This window comes from Tamandua tetradactyla, chromosome 12 (genome assembly GCF_023851605.1).
Source record: "Tamandua tetradactyla isolate mTamTet1 chromosome 12, mTamTet1.pri, whole genome shotgun sequence".
Classification (NCBI taxonomy): domain Eukaryota; kingdom Metazoa; phylum Chordata; class Mammalia; order Pilosa; family Myrmecophagidae; genus Tamandua; species Tamandua tetradactyla.
Window position 1 is genome coordinate 80,939,426 of NC_135338.1, and position 17,471 is coordinate 80,956,896.

Consider the following 17,471-nt stretch of genomic DNA (forward strand, 5'->3'; position numbering starts at 1 on the left):
GGAACTCTTCTTCAGTCACCTGATCATAAGGAACTCCATAAGAGGCCATAGCTCTGGGTTGGGAAAGAAAAGGTAATGTGGCAGGAGTGGGGCCCTGGACAATTGGGCCACTTCCTCAATGTAACTTACTTATGCCTTCAGGACCTACTCAAGCCCTATTTCACATATACCACTTACATTTTATGATGGAGTGCTGATGTGCACGCCCAACTTTATTGATTGGTGGGTTGGATGACACCCAGTTCATAATAGGAAACTTAAGTCTCATGGTAACTTAGTGCCCCATGATTAAGTCCTTGATCTTTACTAAGGCCCAGTAGCAAGCTAAAAGCTGTTTCTCAAAAGGAGAGTAGTTATCTGAATAGGATGACAAGGCTTTGCTCCAAAATCCTAAGAGTCTGCATTGCGATTCTCCTATAGGGGCCCTCCAAAGGCTCCAGATAGCATCTCTATTTGCCACTGTCACTTCCAGAACCATTGGATTTGCTGCATCCTCTTTGCCAGTGTCACTTGGCAGGGAAGGAGAGTCTCAAGACTTGGCAGGGAAGGCTCCTTACCACCACCAGGGTTTTTTATATGTCCTCCCTGCAGTTCTGCTGGGTTTTCCTGGTGTCATCTGTGATCTCCTGATCAAACTGGGGAAAGAGTGAGCATCCCTTGGCAGCCTTCTGTTGTTAGGTCAGAAAATGCAGGTCCTAGTTCTTCTTATGCTATTGGGTGGGGGTCATAAGTTGCCATACCTTTATGTTATTTCACTAGTCCTGGGACCCAAACACATTTGTCTTTCTCTTATTGCCTTTCAGTAAGACAGCTGATTGCTCTTGTGCTATTTCCAGGATTTATAGTTGTATGTAGCAGGCAGGACCCTGCTTAGAGATTAGTCTAAGCCATCTTATCTGGGCCAGAAATCTAGGTCTGATTATTATTCATTTAAGTCATCAAGTTTGGGGACAATTTGTTATGCAGCTAGAGTAACTAGAACACTCTTCAAGGGAAAAAATCTCACTTTTGTAAATTTTATAAGTAAAATCATGTAAACATGTTGCTAGATACCTTCCCAGGGCATTGAAAGGGTCCTGAGCAAGTAAGGGGCTCTGAAGCTGAAGCTCCATCAGCTTTCCGGTAGGCTATCTCTGGTTTGTTCTTCATATTTTAAATGGTAACAGTGAGGCATGCTTCCTAGGGCATTTGTGAGTACTTACAGATAATATTTAGGAAGCACCTGGCAAGTGGGTGATACTTGGCAAGTTATTGTCCTCTCTTTACCTCTTTGCAGTTTTTAAGTATCTCAGCTACATTTGCAATTAGGTATTTTCTCCATGAAGCACATTTTGCTACTCTCAAGTGATTCCCTATTTTCATCAAGTCCCAATTTAAGCTGGAATCAATATCAATGAGTCTGAAGGATCGGGGGCTCATTTGCAGTCAATGTTGCATGTTTTCAGTACATTTATATATCCGCTGGGGCAGCCTCTTTTGCGAAGCTTTCTTTGTGTTTGGTCAAGGAAATCTACATGAGGGTTATTGGTTAGAATTGAGTTTAGAATTGCAATTAGAATTGTGCAAGAGAAAACTGCAAAACAGTGATGTAACAAACGGGGTAATTTTCTCAGGTAACTAGAACCTGGAGGTGCACGGTCTAGGATGGAAACAGCAGTTCCATGACATCTTTGGGCACAAACTGCCACTGGCTCTTTGATCCACCATGTTTAGAGAGTGGCTTTCATTCTTATGCTTCAAAGTTGTCTTTTCCACCTGCAGGTATCAGGCTGAGTCTGTGTTCCAGGCAGGCAAAAGGGGAAAGGAGGAAGATGAATGAGGAAGTAATGAAGAGGAAGAAAAGCACCTTGTCAGGAAAGCAAATGACTCCCCTGCCTCCAGCAGACTCCTTTTGCATCTTGGTAGAGAAGTCAAGGACACAGTGGCCATCTCCCATCCCTCATCTACCCCTCTTCTTTTCCCCTCTTGCCTGTTTGTGTGCAAGTATTTGGTTTTGTTTGCACTGTTGTTTGTTTGCATGCAGGTGTTTGTATGCTTCCATTTAACATAGGCAGCTGGGAGTTGTTAAATAGAAACCAGTCCCAACTGCTTGTCAGGGTGCAAAGCTTGCTTGTTGGCAGAGCCCCCAGCCCCTAGAGTGTATAAAAGCCCAGACTCAGTCAGCGCAGGTGTCCTTCATTTCCAAAGTGAAGAGAGGCATGCGGAGCTGCCAAGCAGCTGGCCTCCCCCAAGGAACAGCCACAATTGGTTTCTCATCTCTGACTCAAAGAGAGGCATCCAGAGCTGCCATCCAACCAACCCTGACCTGAGCAGTTGGCCTCCCCCAGGGATCTTTTCCTCTGCTCTTTTGGACCCTTTGTGCTGTGCAAGCAATAAAGCGGTTATTTGCTGGGAACCTTGGTTGTGCCTGAGACTGTGTTCCCACAACACACCATTTAGCAGCTATGTGTGGAACATCTCATTGGCCAGAAAGGACACGTTCTTCTGACACTCACACCACCCCACAAGGGAAGTGGACACATTACTGCCCAAATAAAAGCTCCATAATGTGCATAAAAAGAAGAGGGAGAGAAACTCAAGGGAGGTGACTGGCAATTTCTACAGCTGGCCTTAACTGTCCCTTAGGGCCTCAGACTCAGTTACAAATCTACCTGGCCAAAGAATCATCTAGCCCCTTCCTTCTCAAAGTGCAGTCTGAGGACCAGTAGTGTGGACATCCCTTCAAGTTTATTAGAAACTATATGTTAACAAGAGGAAATTCACATGCACATAACAGTTTGAGATGCACTGGTCTACCTCATCTTTTTCTCTTCTAAAGGATGGTGTGGTTAAAGCATCAACATGCTGTGCTGAGATCCATGCAGATCTTGTCCCCGGCAGCCCAAGATTTCAGCTGCTCTGTTCTCCTGGAGTCTACACTGGTTCTGGCAATACCTGCCTGGATATGCCTTATTGGAACAATAGTATAGGGAAAAGGGGGTAGGCAATAGGATGCAGACAGAAAGGTGTATGCAGTAAGTGTATACAGTACTGTGCAGATGGTCAGGTGCAGGCAACGGGTACAGACAGAGGGTGTAGATGGTAGCGTACAGGTGGTAGGTGTAAACAGTAGGACATCACTGTGGAAACAAATAGGAATAGAGTAAATTTTAAGAACACAGATATGGTACCAGTGCTGGGCTGTATATTTTGTCCCCATCACATTTAAAAGTCATGTTTATAAACAAAATTATTAATAATTCAATAATAAAACAAATCAAACCTCTCTGCTTCATCTTGTACTTGTCTCTTCCCCTTTTATATAACTGGTTGAATATTCTTGGTATGGTGTGTATAATTGATTAGCTAATTGATTGCCCAGGGTAATAGGTGGCCAAGACCTTAGCCAAACACTGCTGCCTGTAACAGGACAAGTGGCCTCCCTTTGTTCTCATCTAAACATGTAAAGTCAGAAATCCTGGGTTGATGACTAGCCACACCCTTCGCTTGCTCCTCACAGGCTCTCCCACTCGTGCCCAATGCCCTGAGTGAGGGCCCAACTGGGGTGCTGGGCTACCACTGGAGGACAAAGAGCCCAGGCTCTCAAAAAGTTTGGATCATCCTTCCTCCAACTTCTCCAAGTCTGGGAGGCACCAATGAGGGGGAGTTGCAGCGCTTGCCAGAAGCGGTATTGAATGAACTGTGCCTCCAAGTTATGGTCAATTTAAATGCTGACTGCCCTGTAAAATAACAATTCCCCTCAGAAAGCAGAAAACTTGGGCCCTGGGACTGGGAATTACTCCCTCAGTTACTCCTTGTAATACTCAGTTGGCAGCCCCACTTCTGGAATTTGGAGTCAGGCTTCTTTTCAGCCTTGCTCTCTAGGTGTTGATGCTTTCAAATATTTGGAGTCACTTGTAAGGTTCAGAGTTTTGGAGGTTTGAGGCATGCACTAACACCTGAAGATTCCACAGTGCATTAAACGAAGCAAGCCTGGCTCATTTCTTCTCTAAAATGCACGCCTGGAGACCTTGGTGGGTTTTGTGTGGTTGTTGCTGTTATTGTCATTGTTGTTTATATATGGTGGACAGCAATGGGGGAGGTTGTAACATTCTGGATTTAAAAAGAGTTCATTCAAGTAGTGATGGGTCTTCAAAGTGAGGTTTTCAGCTCTCTTCTTAATGGAGAGAGCACAATTACAGGGATCTGTCAAAGTTAAAGCTGGCTGCTTTTGTGAATTTTTCATGCAAAAAATGTTTTGTTGTGGTGGTGGTTTTAACTTTGCAACCCTCAGGAAGGAAAAGCAGGGATAGATCACCAAGCCACCCTTAGTTGATGCGGGTGTCACAGAGCTTCAAGATGTCATGTCACCCCACGAGGCCAGGAGTGGAAATGGAGCCACAACCTGATATTCTAATTTGCTGTTCTGCCTCAGCTGCTGCAGCAGGAGCCCTCCTGACCACTTTGCTTCCTTTCTTTGCCTTATTTTACAAGCCATTCCCTCCCACAGCATATCATCATGATTTTGAGGGACACTCACATTTATCTTGCTTTCCCCCACTCCTCATACCCAACAGTGAACTCTGTCCTTTGCAGCTACCAGATGCTCCATAAATACATGTTGAAAAGTTAAAATGAAGCAGTCAGTGTCTAAGGGTGACTGTGCCCAAATTTGTCACCATAAATGCAGGCAGTCTGCTAGGAGCTGCAGATAACTCTAACCTCAAAGCTTTGATCATAGCAACTTTATCTCACACCTTAAACCAGGGAGCATTTTATACTTTACAAGGGACTTCCACACATATTAGGATCTCTTGGTGAAACTCAGGGTGTGTGGGGCTTTTCTCATGATGGGAAAGTAAAAGTTCCCAAAGCCCACAGGTCCTCCATGGCAGGGGGTCGCAGTGAATGGCAGGGTTCTCAGAGCAGGCTCAGCTGTCTTTGTCTCGAGATGCAGGGGTAGGTGGATAGCCAGATGGGCCACATGCAGGAAAAAGGTCCCGCCTGCTACAGGACAGCTTCAGGCCACTCTCCCAGTACAGGTGATCTCTGGCTTCCATTTCACAGCTCAGATCTGACCTGGTCTTACACGCTTGCCTTTAATCCTGATTTACGGTGCTCCAAAATGCAGGAAGCTTAAGCCTGAAGAATGGAGAGAGTAATAACATTGGGTTTAATGTCTAGTTAAGTCTCTCCATTATTTGGGGCCTAGAGATACTTAGTGAACGCATATTTGTAATGGCACATTTAATGAGAAGAGCTTTTATGTGGTCTCTTTTATTGCAATTGGTCCCCAGGGTCATTAACTTTTAGAAGCATCCTGCTCCCAACCCAACATAGAGCTCCCTCCTGCCTAATTCTCTCAGCCTTGACTTCATTTGGGCACTGCTGTGATTAGACTTTTTGTAATTGATCCCAAACCAGTGGAGCTTTCCTGCATCCTGACAAACCAATATTCAAGCTTTTAAGGAACAGACAACAGTCAATATAAACAAAGAGAGGGAAGGAAAGAGACACCGAGAGGCAGAAAGACAGAGAAAACAAGTGAAAGAAAGAGAGCGAGGATTTAGATTCTGTGGTAGTTGGAATCATGTGCCCATGGAAATCTCTTCCAAATCTTAATCCTCATTCTTGTGGGTGTGAACCCATTTGTAAATAGGACCCTTTGAAGACGTATTGTCAGTTACGTATGGACTCATTTGTGAATAGGATCTTTCAAGATCCTACTTAGGTCTGGCTCAACTGCATTAGGGTGGGCCTTAGTGTATATTACTGGAGGTGTGTCCTAATTTGCCAGCTACCAGAATGTGATATATCAGAAGCAGAATGGCTTTTAAAAGCGGGAATTTATTAAATTGCAAGCTTACAGTTCTAAGGCCATGAAAATGTCCAAATTAAAATAGGTCTGTAAAAATGATCAAATTAGGGCACCAACAAGAGGTTACCTTCACTCAAGAAAGGCTGATGAAGTTCAGGGTTCCTCTCTCAACTGGAAAGGCACATGGCAAACACGTTGACGTCTGCTAATTTTCTCTCCAGGGTTTCTGCTTCATGAAACTCCCCTGGGGCGTTTTTCTTCTTCACCTCCGAAGGGCTCTGGCTGCCTGGGCTCTAGGGGTCTCTTGTCTCTCTCCAATATGTTTCTTCTTTTAAAGGAGTCCAGTAAACTAATCGAGACCCACCTGGAATGGGTGGAGTCATATCTCCCTCTAATCAAAGTTTAATACCCACAATTGGGTGTGTCCCATCTCCATGGAATTAATCTAATCAAGTTTCCAACCTACAGCACTGAATAAGGTTTAAAACAAATAGCTGCCTCCACAAGATGGACCAGGAATAAAACATGGCTTTTCTAGGGTACATAATCCTTTCAAATCAGCACAAGGCCTTATGAAGAGAAGCCAAGAATGAGAGAAAGCACAGAAGGAGATCAAGGATATCACCATATGGTGGAGAATTGTCAGCCCCAGTATGCCACCAACCCCAGGCGAAAGCATGGCCTTGGTGATGTCTTGATTTGGAATTTCTGGCTTCTAAAACCTTGAGCCAACATATTCCTGTTGCTTAAGCTAACCCACTGTGTGGTATTTATCCTGGCAGCCCTGGCAAACTAAGACAAGTATGCATATCAGTTGACAGAAATGATACCATAGTAAAAATCAGCAGCTCTTGCTATTACTCCCTATATGTGATGAATAAATAAAAATACAGCCTGAGCTACTCTTTGCATCCCAATCCTTGCAGACACAGATGATAGCTGAAAGCATTCTTTATCTGCTACCCAGGGTTTTTTTAGATGTCTTTCCGACAGAGAAAATCAGGCAACCATGACCATAATTTGGCAGTTATCTCTAGCTACTATTCTATTAGAGCAGCAATTTTTATCTGAGCTGGTAAATATTTACATTTATGTTCCCTCTCATAGAATGTAAGCTTCTTGAGGGCAGGCCTCATGTCTTTTGGAATAAAACTGAACTAGTATTTTCTAAAATGGATGATGGCAATCATTAAAACTCATCCTTACTCAACCAATTTCCTCCCACTTCCATCCCAAGTTCAGCAACTCAGCCCACAGGTCCTTAGAATGCAAAAGTGAAGAGATCTCCCAGGAGATCCTGACTTCCTTCTTCAGCCACCCTGGGGAACTGGGGAGTCAGAGAGCAATCTTCCACAGGAGTTGGGGTGGGAGCTGGCCCAGTGGCACCCCCCAGTGACATCAAGGAAGCTGACATGGGATTGGAAAAGGACCAGGATGAGGGAAAGGAGTGAAAAATTCCTGCTATGTCTCAAGCTAGAAGATGCAGGAAGTATTTATGTCAAATGATTGAACAGATGTGGCAGGTTGGAATCATCCTTTTCCAACCAAATAATGATTTGATTCTCTTCAGACTAGTAAATGTAACTTAAGAGGCTAAAGTGGTCAATTCATGCCTGGTATGTGTACTAAATCATTAAAAAAAAATTTATTAGAGAAGTTGTGGGTTTACAGAACAGTTTGGCATAAAATACAGGGTCAACATACAACACTCTCCACCAACACTTTTTTTTTTTCAAAAACATTTTTAATTTGTACATTTAGTCACAATCCCAATGAGATATTTCATACCTGTTAGGACAGCTACTATCTAGAATATACCACCTTGTATTAATTAGTGTCATATATTTGTTATAATTTATGAAAGATCATTATTAAACTTGTACTATTAACCATGGTCCAGCATCTACAAGAGGGTTCACTTCTTTATCTAGCCCCATGTTTTATTTTCTAACTTTCATTTTAGTAGTGTAAACAATCCCAAACTTCCCCTTTCAACCAAAATTCACAAATACAATTCAACACTGTCAATTAGACTCACAATAATGTACTACCATCACCACCATCCATTTCCAAATCATTACAGTCAACCTAAACAGAGATCCTGTACAAATTAAGCTTCAACTCCCCATTCCCTGCCCCAATTCTATCTCCTGGTAACCTATATTCTAGATTCTAATTCTGAGTTTGCTTATTATAATTAGTTCATATCAGTGAGGTCACAGAATATTTGCCCTTTTGTGTCTTGCTTATTTCACTTGGTATAATGTCCTCAAGGTTCTTCCAGGTTGTCATGTACATCAGGACTTCATTCCTTCTCACAGCTGAATAATATTCCATTGTATGTATATACAACACTCTCTTTTTCCATTCATCAGCTGATGGAAACTTGGGTTGCTTCCATCTTTTGACAATTGTGAAAAATGCTACCATGAACATCAGCATACAAATGTCTGTTAGAGTCTGTGCTGGTTTGAAACGGTCATGTATATCGGAAAAGCCATGTTTTAATCCTGATGCAATCTTATGGGGCCAGACCTATTGTTCAGGGTGGGAAACTTTGACTGGATTGTTTCCATGGAGATGTGACCTTTTGATTAGATGGGTGTGGCCTTTTGATTAGATGGAGATGTGACTCCACCCATTTAAGGTGTGTCTTAATTAGCTTACTAAAGTCCTTTAAAAGGGGAGACATTTTGGAGAAACCTCAGATGCAGATGCTTGAAGAACAGTTGCTTCAGAGCTGACAGAGAAACCTGGAGAAGCTTGGAGTGCCAATATAGAGAGCAGATGCTTAGACAGGGACGTTTGGAGCCCAGCAGACATCGTTATTGGCCTTTCCATGAGATGCTAAGCAAGCCAGAATCCAGAGTTGTGTCTCAGAGGAGCTAAGTGAAGGCCCACAGAGGCTCAAAGAGGAAACCACTGGCATCAGAAGCTGGAAGCAATGGAACTGGGAACAAGAACCAGCAGATGCCAGCAACATGTCTTCCCACGTGACAGATCATGGACTTTCTTTGGAGTTAAGTTATCTTTCTCTGGATGCCTTTGTTTGGACATTTCTATGGCCTTAGAAATGTAAGCTTGCAACTTAATACATTCCTCTTTTAAAAGTCATTCCATTTCTAGTACATTGCATTCTAGCAGCTTTAGCAAACTGAAACAGTCCTTGATTTCAAATCTTCTTGATATATACTTAATAGTGGGATTGCCAGGTCTAATGGCAATTCTGTACTTAGCTTCCTGAGGAACTGTCAACCTGTCTTCCATAGTGGCTGTACCATTCTATATTCCCCATAGTAATGAATGAGTGTTCTTATTTCTCCACATCCTCTCCAACACGTGTAATTTTGTGTTTTTTAATAATATATATATATATATATATATATATCAGCGGAACAAAAGAAAATGTCCAGAGGTTGACCCATAAGAGCACGGGCAACTGATTTCCTTTCTTTTCTTTTCTTTTTTGCAACATAATTACACAATCATTATCACAGATCAGGGCTTACAATTGTTAGATTACAATTCAACAACTTCAGGTATTTCTTTCTGGCTAGTCTAAACCACTAGACTCTAAAAAGAAATATCTATATGAGTCAGTAGTCACACTCACTTGTTAAATCCTGATTTCTCGGTTACACCTCCTTTCCCTCATGTAATCTTTCACTCAGTCTTCAGATATATCTGGGTAATGTCCATTTTAACTTCATGCTGGAAAGGGTTGTTGACCTTCTAGGGTAGAGGAATGAACCTGGTTGTGGTTCTTAGAGGAGCTGGTACCTCTGGGTTTCTGGATTTACCTGGCCTAGGCTCAATCTAGAGGCCTTATGTTTCTGAAAAATAAACATACTGAGAAAAACTTTTATAGAACTTGAGAGAGCCAAGGACCCTCCCTAGGGTTTTCAGGAATACTGTAGGTTGTCACATGATATACTGCAGTAGTTTGAAATATCTGGCTAAAGCTTGCATAACAGTAACCTCCAGAATGACCTCTCGGACACTATTTGAAATCTCTTAGCCATTGAAATTTTACTTTGCTCCATTTCTTTTCCTCCTTTAGTCATTCCCAATCCCACAATTCCAGGCCCAGGTTCATCTCTGGGAGTCATGGCCCACATAGCAGGGCGGGGTAATGGGTTTATTCACAGAGTTTGGCTTAGTGAGAGAGAGGCCATATCCGAGGAACCGTAATTTTTTATTATGTCTTGTAACTGCTTGGTATACATGCATTATGTTGCTAAATATTAAAACTAAAAATTAAAAATAGATTTACTATGTACCCATTTATATTTTTTCTCAATGTTCATATAAAAGTATGTACATTTATACATAAGAGTTTTGTTTTACAAAAATTAAATCATGGTATAAACACCTTTTCTGCATCCCACTAACCATATGTTATGGAAATCCTTCCAAGTAACTGGTGTCAAACCAACTTTTTAAAAAATGGATGCATGTTATTCTTTTATGTGAATGTACCATGATTTATTAACCTATTTCTCCTTAGAAGGGCACTCACTTTGTTTCCAGTCTTTCTTCTTTTTTTTTTGCTTTTATTCCATTTTCATCTTAAGGATTCATGGTAAACCTAGCATCTGTGGCCTTGAGTTTTGCCATTTTTTTTTAACTTTTTATGTTTACAAAATTTCAAACATATAGGATAGTTGCAATACTACTATAACTCCCAAACAGAAAACTCCAACATACCCCCACCCCTGCCCGGATACCCAAATCCAGATCTACGAATTTTAACATTTTGCCACATTTGCCCTGTCATTCTTCCTTCCTTCCTTCCTCTCTCTCTCTCTCTCTCTCTCTCTCTCTCTCTCTCTCTCTATATATATATATATATATATATATATATATATATATATATATATATATATAACTTCTGAACATTTGATAGTAGGTTGTATATATCATATTCCTTGAATGTATAATATTTCCATGTTCACTTCCTAAGAACAAAGATATTCACTGTAACCATTTTCAGGACTGTAAATCAAGTTCAAGAAATTTAACATTGATGTATATCTTACCACCTATATTCCAGTTTTTTCATATGCCCCAATAATGTCCTTTTGAACAGTTTCTCTTCCATTATTCTATCCCATTCATGATCACAAATTGCATTTATTTATCCCTGTTTCTTTCATTGCTCTTTTTTTCATTGTGGAAGCATATTTACATTGTGAAATTTCCCGTCTCCACCACTCCCAAACATACCATTCAGAGGGATTGATGACATTTATAATGCTGCGCTACCTTCACTGCCTACCTTTTACCAAAACTTTCCCATCACCCCAAACAGAAACCAAACCCCATTATGCATTAATGCTTCATTTCCCCTGCACACACCCCTGTTAGCCTGTACTAAGCTTTCTGTCTGTATAAGTTTGCATATTCTCCAATATTTTCTTTCTGTTTACCATGAGGCTTAAATTTAACATTTTCAATCTATATGAATATTCTTTGGTTTGACACTGTTTTGGTTTGCTAAATCTGCTGGAATGCAATATACCAGAAATAGGTTAGCTGGGGATTTATTAGTTTATTAAAATTGAAATGTACAATTCTAAGGCCATGAAAATGTCCCAATAAAGGTATCAACAGGACAATACCTTCTCCGAAGAAAGGCTGATGGTGTTGAGGGTTCCTCTGTTGCATGGGAAGGCATGTGGCTGGTGTCTGCTGGTCTTTCTCTCCCAGATTTTGTTGCTTTCAGGTTCTGGTTCTCAGTTTCTGTGGGTCCTGGCTGGCTTCTCCTGGGGCTTTTCTCTCCAAACTCTCTGGGAGTTTCTCTCTGTGTGAGTTCTCTCCCAGTGTTTCTATCTCAGCACTTTTATCTTTATATAGGACTCCAGTAAAGGATTAAGACTCACCTTGAATGGGGCAGGTCACATCTCAATTGAAATAACCTAATCAAAAGGTCTCAACCACAATAAATCTGCACCCACAAGAATAGATTAAAAGAACATGGCCTTTTTGGGGTACATGACAGCTCCAAACTACCACAGATACCAACCAATCTTCAACAGTATACATAATATACCCCTCTGTCCCCCCACATTTATGTAGCTCTTATCACAAATTATATACACATTATGAGCTCTAAGCCATTTGTTTGGGTTTCCTTTGCGTGTTTTTTTTTTATTGAGATATCTTTACACATATACAGTCCATCCAAAGTATGCAATATATGGCTCATAATGTCATCACAAGTTGTGTATTCATCACCATGATCATTTTTAGAACATTTGCATCACTCCAGAAAAGGAAATAAAAAGGAAAAAGGAAAAACCCCATACATCTCATATCCCTTACCTCTCCCTCTCATTAACCACTAGTATTGCAATCTACCTAATTTTTTTTCACCCCTTATCCCGCTATTATTTATTTAATTATAGTATTTATGTTTTTACTCATCTGCCCATATCCTAAGCCACTGTTTTTTAGGCATTTGTCTTTTAGATCTGTAGAAAATAAAAATTAAAGTTACAAACTAAAGGTACAGTATTCCTGGTGTTTTTATTTCATCACATTGTTACCTTTGCTGGGCATCTTTATTTTTTGTGTGTTTGGCTTTGATCTATTGTCTAGTGTCCTTACTTTTCAACCATTAGAACTTTCTTTATTATTTCTTGTAGGATCAGGCTAGTGGAAATGAGCAACTTTGTCTATCTGGGAATGTCTTACTCTTACCCTCAGTTTTTGTGTTTTTTTTTTAATTAGAGAAGTTGTAGGGCTCCCTCATTTTCGAAAGACAGTTTAGAATTTTTGCTTGGCAATATTTTCCTTTCAGTGTGTTTTATTTCCTGGCTACTAAAACAAATACCATAGGTTGGCTCAAACAACAGGAAGTCATCGACTCAGCGTTTTCAGGCGAGGAGAACCCAAAGACAGGGTGTCATCAGAGTAGTGCTTTCTCACAGAAGACTGTGACATTCTGGAGTGGGCTGCATGCAGTCCTTGGATTTCAACTCTTCACAATGCACATGGCAGCCTCTCCTGACTCTCCCTTCTTTTCTGGGTTCCACTGACTTTCAGCTTCTGGCTGTTCCCTTTGTATGAGTCTGAATTTCATAACCCTTTTGAAAGACACAAGCAATAGGCTTATGATCCATCCTGATCTCAGTTGGGTCACATCTTAGCTAAAGTAACCTCATCAAAAGGTCCTATTTACAATGGGTCAAACCCATAGGAATAAATTAAGATTGTATTTCTCTGGGGTACATAGCTCCAAGCCACCAGACAGAACTTTAAATATATCATTCCACTGCCTTCATGCTTGTATTGTTTTGGATGAGAAATTAGCACTTAATCTTATTAGGGAATTTCTTGTCCCCTCTGGGTTTCAGGACTTATCTAGCCTAGAAACCATCTGAAGGTTGTAAGTTTCTGGAAAGTATTCTTAGTGCATAAAACTTTTGTAGAATCTCAGAGAGAGCCATAGGTGTTCTTTAAAGTTGACAGGAATGGTGCTGGCTGGGGTTTGGCAAACTGGGGCAGTTAGCCATATCTGCTCTAAGTTTGCATAAGAGTAGCCTTCAGATAGCCTCTTGAGTCTATTTGGACTCTTTTAGCAACTGATACCTTATTTTGTTACATTTCTTTTCCTTCTTTTGGTCAGCAATACACCAGAAACAGAATGGCATTTAAAAAGAGGAATTTAATGAGTTGCTAGTTTATAGTTCTAAGGCCGAGAAAATGACCCAATTAAAGCAAGTTATAGAAATGTCCAATCTAAGGCATCCAGGGAAAGATACCTTGGTTCAACAAGGCCAATGAAGCTCAGGGTTTCTCTCTCAGGTGAGAAGGCACATGGTGAACACAGTCAGGGTTTCTCTCTCATCTGGAAAGGCACATGATGAACATGGTGTCATCTGCTAGCTTCTTCTCCTGGCTTCCTGTTTCATGAAGCTCCCTGGGAGGCATTTTCCTTCTTCATCTCCAAAGGTCGCTGGCTGGTGGCCTCTGCTTCTCGTGGCTATGTCGTTCTGCTCTCTCGGAATCTCCATTCTCCAAAATGTTTCCTCTTTTATAGGACCCCAGTAAACCAATCAAGACCCACTCAAATGGGTGGAGACATGTCATCACCTAATCCAATTTAACAACCACTCTTGACTAAATCACATCATCCAGGGAGATGATCTGATTACAGTTTCAAACATACAGTATTGAATAGGGATTATTCTACCTTTATGAAATGGGATTTTGATTAAAACATGGCTTTTCTAGGGGGCATACTTTCTTTCAAACCAGCACAATCTCCAAAGGTCACTGGCTGGTGGACTCTAATTCTCATGGCTATGTTGTTCTGCTCTACTCTCTCTGAATTGCTCTCCTTCTCCAAAATGTTTCCTCTTTTATAGGACTTCAGAAACTAATCAAGACCCACCCAAATGGGTGGAGATATGTCATTACCTAATCCAGCTTAACAATCACTCTTAATTAAATCACATCTCCAGGGAAATGATCTGATTACAATTTCAAACATACAGTATTAAATAGAGATTATTCTGCCTTTATGAAATTGGTTTTAGATTAAAACATGGCTTTTCTAAGGGACATACATCATTTCAAACCAGCACATACCTCTATTATTTACTCTTTGTGCAAGATTCATACCTTTGAAGTAGTTCATGCAAGAACTTATTTATATTTATAGTGTTAACCAATGGGAAACATGGCTCTATACAACCTCTTTCAATCATATTCACCTTGAATATGGCAATTTTACTTATAAACCCATCAATAAACTGCCCTCAGTTCTATCCATTCCCTTCCATTTAAATTCAACCTCATTAGCTAACCATTCATCTTCTCTAGGTCCCCTGTATTCTACATTATAAGACTCTGAGTTTACCTTTATCAAGGTCATAACTGCAAAATCATACAGTATCTATCTTCTTGTGCCTGACTTATTTCACTCAGCATTATGTCTTCAAGATTCATTTATATTGTCATATGCTTCAGGATCTCATTTTGTCTTATCACTGCATACTATTCAGTTATACATATATACCACATTTTGTTTATCCACTTGTCTTCTTGGCCCACTGATCATTTAATCTCCATATATTTGTGAAAGTTCTGGTTCATTGATGGTTATAATTTGCAGCATCATTCCATGATCAGAGAAAGTGCTTTGAATAATTTCAATCTTTTAAAATGTATAAAGACCTGTTTTGTGCCCCACCATATGATCTATCCTGGAGAACATTCCATGAGCACTAGAGAAGAATGTGTATCCTGGTGTTTGGGATTGTAATGATCTACATATGTCTGTTAGGTCTAACTAAACTAAATTTAGAACTAAATTTATTTAAGTTCTCTATTTACTTGTTGATCCTGTTTTTGGTTGTTCTATCTATAGAAGAAAGTAATGTATTGAAGTCTTTCACTATTATTGTTGAAATGTCTATTGCTCCCTTCAGTTTTGCCAGTGTTTGCCTCATGTTCTTTGGAGCTCCTTAATTAAGGGCATAAACATTTATGGTTATTATTTCTTCTTGGTGAATTATCCCTTTTATTAATATGTACTGCCCTTCCTTGTCTCTTATGACGTCTTTACATTTAAAGTCTATTTTTTTCTGATATTAGTATAGCATTCCTGCTTTCTTTGGTTATAGCTTGCATGGGACATCTTTTTCCTTTTTCTCACTTTCAATCTATTTATATCCTTGGGTCTAAGATGAGTCTTTTGTAAGCGACATACAGGTGGATCATATTTCTTAATCCATTCTGCCATTCTGCATCTTTTATTTGGTGAGTTTAGCCCATTAATGTGCGAAGTTATTACTGTAAAGGCATTTCTCGACTCTACCACCTTCTCCTTTGGTTTCTGTTAGTCAGAACTGTATATTATTTTCTTTCTTTCTCTTTTTTCCTTTAAGTTACCCTAACTTGTACTCTCTAATTCTGTACCCTCTTCCAGACTTCCCTCTCCTGTCTTTATTCCACTGACAGAACTCCTTTTAATATTTCTTTTTTTCAAACTAAATTTATTTTAGCATTTGTTCCCCCTATTATTTATTTTTATTCCATATGTTCTACTCATCTGTTGACAAGGTAGATAAAAGGAGCACCAGACACAAGGTTTTCATAATCACACAGTCACATTGTGAAAGCTATATCATTATTCAATCATCCTCAAGAAACATGGCTACTGGAACACCGCTCTACATTTTCAGGCAGTTCCCTCCAGCCTCTCCATTACATCTTGAATAACAAGATGATATCTACTTAATGCATAAGAATAACCTCCAGGATAACCTCTCGACTCTGTTTGGAATCTCTCAGCCATTGACACTTTGTCTCATTTCACTTTTCCCCCTTTTGGTCAAGAAGGTTTTCTCAATCCCTTGATGCTGAGTCTCAGCTCACTCTAGTATCTCTCTCCCACGTTGCCAGGAAGGTCCACACTTCTGGGAGTCATGTCCCATGTAGACAGGGGTAGGGTGGTGAAATTGCTTGTTGTGTTGGCTGGAGAGAGAGGTCACATCTGAGCAACAAAAGAGGCTCTCTTGGGGGTGACTCTTAGGCCTAAATTTTAAGTAAACTTGACCTATCTTATTTGGGGTGAAGTTTCATATGAACAAACCCCAAGACTGGGGACTCAGCCTATAGCTTTGGTTGTCCACACCGCTTGTGAGAATATCAAGAATTCAACTTGAGGAAGTTGCATTTCTCCCCATTCTCACCATTCCCCAAAGGGGGCTTTGCAAATACTTTTCCACTCACTGATCAGATCACTCTGGGATTCGTCAGGGCATCACTCTGGACAAACCAAGAAAATCTCATGTCCTACCTCAGATTCCAAGTACTTATGATGTTCAATCAAACTATCTACATAAGTTATATTAGGAAATGCACTAGTCAAAATATGAATTTTGTACCAAATAAACATTTTTTGCTTTAGTCTCACACATAAGGTGACATTTTAAAATATTAATTACATCTATTTTCAGCACCCTGCAATAATGACATTCCTTTGTTCTTCCTCATGCAAAAACATTTTTAAATTTTGTACATTTAGTCACTATTATTATACACTCTAGGCATTCCTAGATTATACCATCTCAATCTTTAACATTTATCTTTCTCTCTGATTTCATTTATGCCCCCAGCCCTCCTCCCTCTATCATTCTCACATGCAGCTTCATTCAGTGTTTTAACATAATTGTATTACAGTTAGGTAGCATTGTGCTGTCCATTTCTGAGTTTTTGTATTCAGTCCTGTTGCACAGTCTGTATCCCTTCAATCCCAATCACCCAATATTTTACCCTATTTCTATCTCCTGATGGTCTCTGTTACCAATGAAATTTTTAATATTTCTTATAGGGCAAGTCTCTTGTTGACAAATTCTCTCAATCTTTGTCTGAAAATTTTAATCTCACCCTCACTTTTTAAGGACAACTTAGCTGGGTAAAGAATTGGTTGGAAGTCTTTCTCTTTCAGGATCTTAAATATATCATACCACTGCCTTCTTGCCTCCATGGTGTCTGTAGAGTAGTCCAAACTCAGTCTTATGTGGTTTCCCTTGTATGTGGTGAGTCACTCTTCTCTTGCTACTTTCAGGACTTTCTGCTTCTCTTCAACATTTGATAGACTGGCAGGTATGTATCTTGGAAAAGGCCTACTTAGATTGATTCTATTTGGGGGTTCATTGGG

General features: G+C 40.2%; 1 long non-coding RNA gene across 1 annotated transcript in view; it reads left to right on the top strand.

Annotated features, from left to right (window-relative positions):
* LOC143652406 (uncharacterized) overlaps nt 1-2,385 on the top strand; it is a 29,976-nt gene extending 27,591 nt beyond the window's left edge. The window contains exon 5 of the long non-coding RNA XR_013160643.1: nt 1,762-2,385. This is a non-coding gene — a long non-coding RNA (uncharacterized LOC143652406). The remainder of the gene's footprint in view (nt 1-1,761) is intronic.
* The last annotated feature ends 15,086 nt before the right edge of the window (nt 2,386-17,471 follow it).